This window comes from Strongylocentrotus purpuratus, unplaced genomic scaffold (assembly GCF_000002235.5).
Source record: "Strongylocentrotus purpuratus isolate Spur 01 unplaced genomic scaffold, Spur_5.0 spur5_scaffold_9, whole genome shotgun sequence".
Lineage (NCBI taxonomy): Eukaryota > Metazoa > Echinodermata > Echinoidea > Camarodonta > Strongylocentrotidae > Strongylocentrotus > Strongylocentrotus purpuratus.
The window spans coordinates 1,379,176-1,385,207 of record NW_022145615.1 but is presented as its reverse complement, the minus strand read 5'-3'; positions in this window follow the sequence as shown (position 1 = coordinate 1,385,207).

The following is a 6,032-nucleotide window of genomic DNA, read 5'->3' as shown; positions in this document are numbered from 1 at the left end:
TTGATATGGTATCAAGAGGACGACAGAGTTCTGATTATAGGTCCCTATTTAACATTTATATAAAGATAAAATATAGAAACAGTTCTTACCGTTGGTTCTTCTTTTCCTTCTTTGGCATCCCTAGCCATTCTCTTCAGCAGACTATCACTCTGTAGTGGCAGCCCGATAATTCCCGGTGCCAGTAGGGCTACAAACGCTAGTACCAATCCGGTTTTCATGATGACAGTGATGGTCGGTACTCTTCTCTATCTGGCAGTCTTGAGGTTTATTTCTTTGAGATAATGATTGTTGTCTTCTCTTTGTGAGCTGGTTGAACGAAAAATTCTTCTTTTTTAAGTTCGTCTTCTGTTTCTTGGTCTTCTGGTTAGATGTGCTGGTGTTGGTCTGATGTGGTCTTCCAATGCTGTTGGAGTAATCTGAAGAAGTTTTGCCAGAGCTGCCATATTTATACCTTCTTCAAGACCCACTTTCGATCGATCTGTATTGGAGTGACGTCTTTCTGGACAAAGCAAGATATACGTAACGTAGGACCATTCAAGCTATTGAATACCTCTTATTCTTCTTTTCTTTGCTGATAACGCAATGATGTGCGGGCGTCTTGTGATGTGCTCGAACGGTTTTGGTGCTTCGCTGACCCTTCATCAAACCGTGGACAACAAAAGATTCGCATCTCGGATCGTGTTTTCGGAACTCTTTCGGTTTATTCCATCGATGACGTACCGTATACGTCAGTTCATGTATGTTTACGTAAGCTGTTATAGGGGTATTCTCCACATGGAATTGATGTGCTATTCAATCGAGTTTGATCTGCGCATCTTGCGGTATCGTTCTTTTGAAATGCTCCTTATTACCGTCATTCGCGTTTATACGTTAATCCTTGATCCCCTTACTGTTATCACTACGCTGTTGATGATTCAACGGAATTACTTCAATATACCTTTGAAATACGCAGCCTGTTTGGACAATTATATAGTGGTCTTTTACGTTAACTCCTGTTTGAAAGAAACGAGATAAAGAATATCATCAACTTACGACGTCATACGATTTTAGCATTAACTTTGATTCTTTTGTATTTATCATTATTATTGAAATACCCTTTCCTGATGGAATCTTTTAATTGTTTAAACACCCTAAGAATTCTTACCTCGGCAAATGTGGTAAAAAAAACGAGGAATACAACAACAAAATGTTTCATAAAAATCTTTGAGTAACGTTTTACCGTGATAGGTGAGAACATTGAATGCTTGAGAATGGTGATTTAAACTGTGGGATAGTCTTTCTTTCTTCCTCTTTTTCTTTTTTCTTCCTTTCTTTCTTTCTGGTTTCGTTCTTAATCCGTCCTTCATTTTTTTTTCTTGGATAATTCATCTTGATCTAATCTATTTTTTTTTTAAATAATCAATATCCTGAAGTAACTGTCGAAGAAAATCACGCAATGGATTTCAAGATTTTCATTCAATTCCGATTTGACTATCAATCTCCTGATTTGTGAATGAGTAACGACGTATTATATTTTACTCTGGCATTAGCAATAGTTGTACTCAATTATCCCATCAATACTTTAGTATTGATAGTATGTTATGAAATCATGATGCACTTACAACCTGTTGCTTAGGATTAAATATGTAATGGGTGTTAATAAGTGGGATTTGTGAGTCTTAGAACATTATGATCAACTTAGGGATAAAGAGGAAAAGGTATCATTCAAGACTGAGATAAGCAACTTTTTTGTACTAAACTTTACCTGTGTAATATTACCATCTTTAAAGATGGGTCATGTATAAGAGATGCGAAGTGTTTGGAAATCATGAAAGGCCGCGATCTCTGGGAAGCGTAGCATATGGACTCCAAGTTACCCTCTCTTTTTTGCAAATGGGGGTGGCCCTACCTGGATACACCGATCTTTATACATTTGTTGGCATATCAAAGAATTGAAGGTTGATATAAATTGATGCGGTGATGTGATGATGATGATAATAGTGGTGGTGGTGGTGGTTGTGGTGGTGGTGGTGGTGGTGGTGGTGATGGTGGTGGTGGTGGTGGTGGTGATGGTGGTGGTGATGGTGATGGTGGTGGTGGTGGTGGTGGTGGTGGTTGTGGTGGTGGTGGTGGTGGTGGTGGTGGTGATGGTGGTGGTGGTGGTGGTGGTGATGGTGGTGGTGGTGGTGGTTGTGGTTGTGGTGTTGGTGGTGGTGGTGGTTGTGGTGGTGGTGATGGTGGTGGCGGTGGTGGTGGTAGTGGTGGTGGTGGTGGTGGTGGTGGTGGTGGCGGGGTAGGGATGGAAGCTTACCCGTTCAAATATACTGTCAGCTTCGTGTATTATATATATTAAAGGTAAAGACCAGTTATGGTCATGCGATTGCATTGTGAAAGAAACGTTGTGGAATCGATCAGAAAAGGTTGATCATCTAGCATCTAGCATCTGCAAGGTTCTGGAATCATCAAAATGATAAGAAATTTGGCCCATTCTTCGTAAAGTTACAAGTACTATACACAGAAAGATGTATATGGGACTACCGTATATCTCTCACAGACCATGAGAGAAACAAATTTACCAAATATATGAATTAGTAGGCGGTTTCCCGGCAAATTTTGTATTATCATGTATTAGTCTTTCACATGATTGGTAATGAGAGCTTCCATTTCATTTTTTGAAATTGGGGCGTTTCCAATACTGGTCTTTACCTTTAAACTTCATTGATGTACATCAATATTATGTTTATAAACATATACATCAGTTTACAATGCAATCTAACAAATCAATGTTCTGTTTGGAAACATATAAATCATATAGATCAATTTATAATGCAGTGCTTCTAGCGAAACAGAAGGAAAATTATATCCAGCAGAAACTCTCTTTTTTCTTCTTTTTGTAATAACATGACATTTAATGCATAAAGTAAATAATATAATGTACCATAATACATTCCAAGATTTAGATATATAAAACCTAATACAGCAATTTTCTAAATAAATTTTAACTCATGCCATACAAAATAGGTAAACGAGGTACATGGAATGCCTAAAATAAATTACGTAATAGTACTTATACATATATGCGACCAACTGCATGAGATATTCTAATCGTTACAGAATGACGTTTTTTTTTTTCTTCATATTGAAATAACAATACCATGAACTTCACAGTAGATATCTACAAATTAATGGTACAATACATAAAATAATATGAGATACAAACTTAATTAGATATTTAATCATTTTTTTTAAATGTGTTATTGTCGTGGGAAACCAAACGAAACAGATATTTATTATAAAGGAAAAAATCAACCTTTATATTCAGGAAAAATTAACCTAGTGAATGACTCATACGACATACTTTATAATAATCTTTTCATGACTTCCGCCTTTGAAAAAGAACTTGTTTACATGCAGGGCTCCGGGACAACAGACAAACATGCAATGTAACAATTACATAAGATTTTGCCCAAACAGACGCCCTTTCGTCTGCCCAATTTTTCAATCAGTCTTTGTAACGCAAACCCACTGAACTCTACCACCAGGTCAGTGCGCAAGCTTCCCTGGTCCAGTATAGCTATAGGGGGTAAGACGTTTCCATATAAGGGTGTGGACGTTGTTCATTGGACACGATCTGGAAAATAGCCAGCCCAAAACATTTCAATAGCCTTTGTTGTTGTTAGCCTTTGTTGTGTTATTAGCAGAGGCGTAATGAGCTGAAACTTTTTTGGGTCAGAACAAAATCCGTTTCACCACCAACTTGAAGTAGCATAATGCAGGGGTGGCGGAGAGCCTTTCAAAGTAGGAGGGGTGGAGGCACCAAAGGGCACCAAAGGGCACTTCATGGACAAAGGGGCACCTAAAGAGAAACATCAAAAAACATACACCATGTTTAGACATTGGTATATACCCCTACATCGTCATGATTGTGATTACACTACCAGGGATGACATCAATTTGTATTTCTTTCTTTACGTGGTACAAGTTAATGCTTAAAGGTAATACAAAGTTTGGGGAGATTTTGAAATTTCGGTGGATAGCCATTCTTTACAATTTTGATATATTTAGATGCCCCTGTGGATGTATTATAAGCACTATTAAATTCAGCGCCTAAGACGATTCTGCTTTCTAAAAAAATTGAATATAAAAATTTACCGGTGCTCCCGGTAAATTTTGATGAATTTCAAATAGCGCCTACGTCCGTACAATGGAAGCTGCGACACTGAAAATATCAGAATATGTAGTTGTGGTATATTTCCAAACGGAAATAGCTAATCGGTCAAGTTTAGTCAAGAAACATTGGTTGGTTGGTTGGTTCTTCGTTTAGATGGCGCTCTTCAATCTCAAAGATTATTTGCGCCAGTCAATTTCGTGTATAGCTTTGGCGTGGGCTTCGGAAATCAAGCCCACGAGCGACTTTCCTTGGTGAAATGAAATTAATAGTGATATGGTTTTATTAAAAATAAAAAAAATAAAAAAAAAAAAGCTGCAATATTAAAATTGCATAAAATGCACATAAAAGGCGAGATGGGAGTTAGTTGCAATTGTTCATGGAAAAACCGCAAATACTTCATTTTATATATTATTACAGGATCGACATAAGTTAAGGGGATCCCTGATAGCTTTAAAAGCTATCTAAAACGATTAGTATCGTATATGTAACCCAATAATTCACGAGTAAAAATTGGGTTAGACATCAATAATTGTTTCAGATTGGGGTTGTTCAATTTAATCCTTTCTTTTAAGAGACGTCTATCTTTGTCGTATTTTGTACAATAGAAAATAAAATGTTTAATTGTTTCATCTTCTTGACAAACTTCACAAAGACCAGTATCGTGTTGGTTAATTTGAAAAAGGTAATAATTTAAACTACAGTTACCTACTCTTAGTTGTTGTATCAAGCATTCTTCTCTGCGAGATAGGCCTTGTCTATGTATGGGCTTTGAAACGTCGCTATGCAAAGCATATAAAAATCTACCGTGTTCTGCATTGTCCCATTCTGCTTGCCATAATTTGTTATAATGGATCAAACGAGAGGCTGCCAATTCACTTCTTGTATTTGGTATAACTATGTCTATACACCTTTTCATGGCTCCTTTTTTGGCAGCCCGATCTACGATCTCATTGCCCCTAATATCGCAATGTGACGGAATCCATTCAAAAGCAACACAAACATCCTTAGACTGCAAAATATTAATTATGGATAAAATTTCATTTACAATAGCACATCTAATAAAGTATGAATCGATCATTTGTAAAGCTGACAAAGCGTCGCTAAAAATTACCACCGAAGAGGATTCAATAAATGTATTAATCCACTCTAGTGCCATTAGTATGGCCACTAGTTCTGCTCTCATAACATTGTTTTATTAATATCTTGACCTTGAGAGGGAGCTAGACAGCATAAAGAGGTTATTATTTAAAATTTCATAACTTTAGACTCGATTTCAACCACGCCAACGATCACTGAATATTGTAGGATCGCATATTCTTCCAATATGTTCATTTTAACCAAATTCATGATCCCATACCAAAACTTTGTATTACCTTTAAGCAACATACTTTGCATTTGGGTGTGATGGTCTAATTTTCTAGCGAGCGATGCAACCCAGCAAAAAAATTATGATTTGTGAGGTGCCATTGCGAAAAATTACATGTTATAAACAAGACAAAAACAAAAAAAAACCCTGATGAGTATTAAGCACAATCTAATGAAAAAGACTAACAAGTTCTTTTATAAGTAACATAATAATAACATCTATAAATGCGAGCGACTGTACGATCGAACTCTAGAGAAAATTAAGAAAGGGGGCTTTAGGTCGCCTTGAATTTGAAGTGCATGAGAAAGGGAAATTAGGCACTTATCAGAGGGAAAGGGACGGTTATTAGAAAAGAAAAGGTGCTCGTGTCATAGTAAAAAGGGCAATTATCAGAGGTGAAATGGCACTCCTGGCACCTGAAAAGGGAAACTCAACAAAGATTTTTAAAAGGCACCTGTGAGGATGGAAATGGGGAATCTGTTGAAGGAAAATGGCACCTATCAGATTTTAATAGGG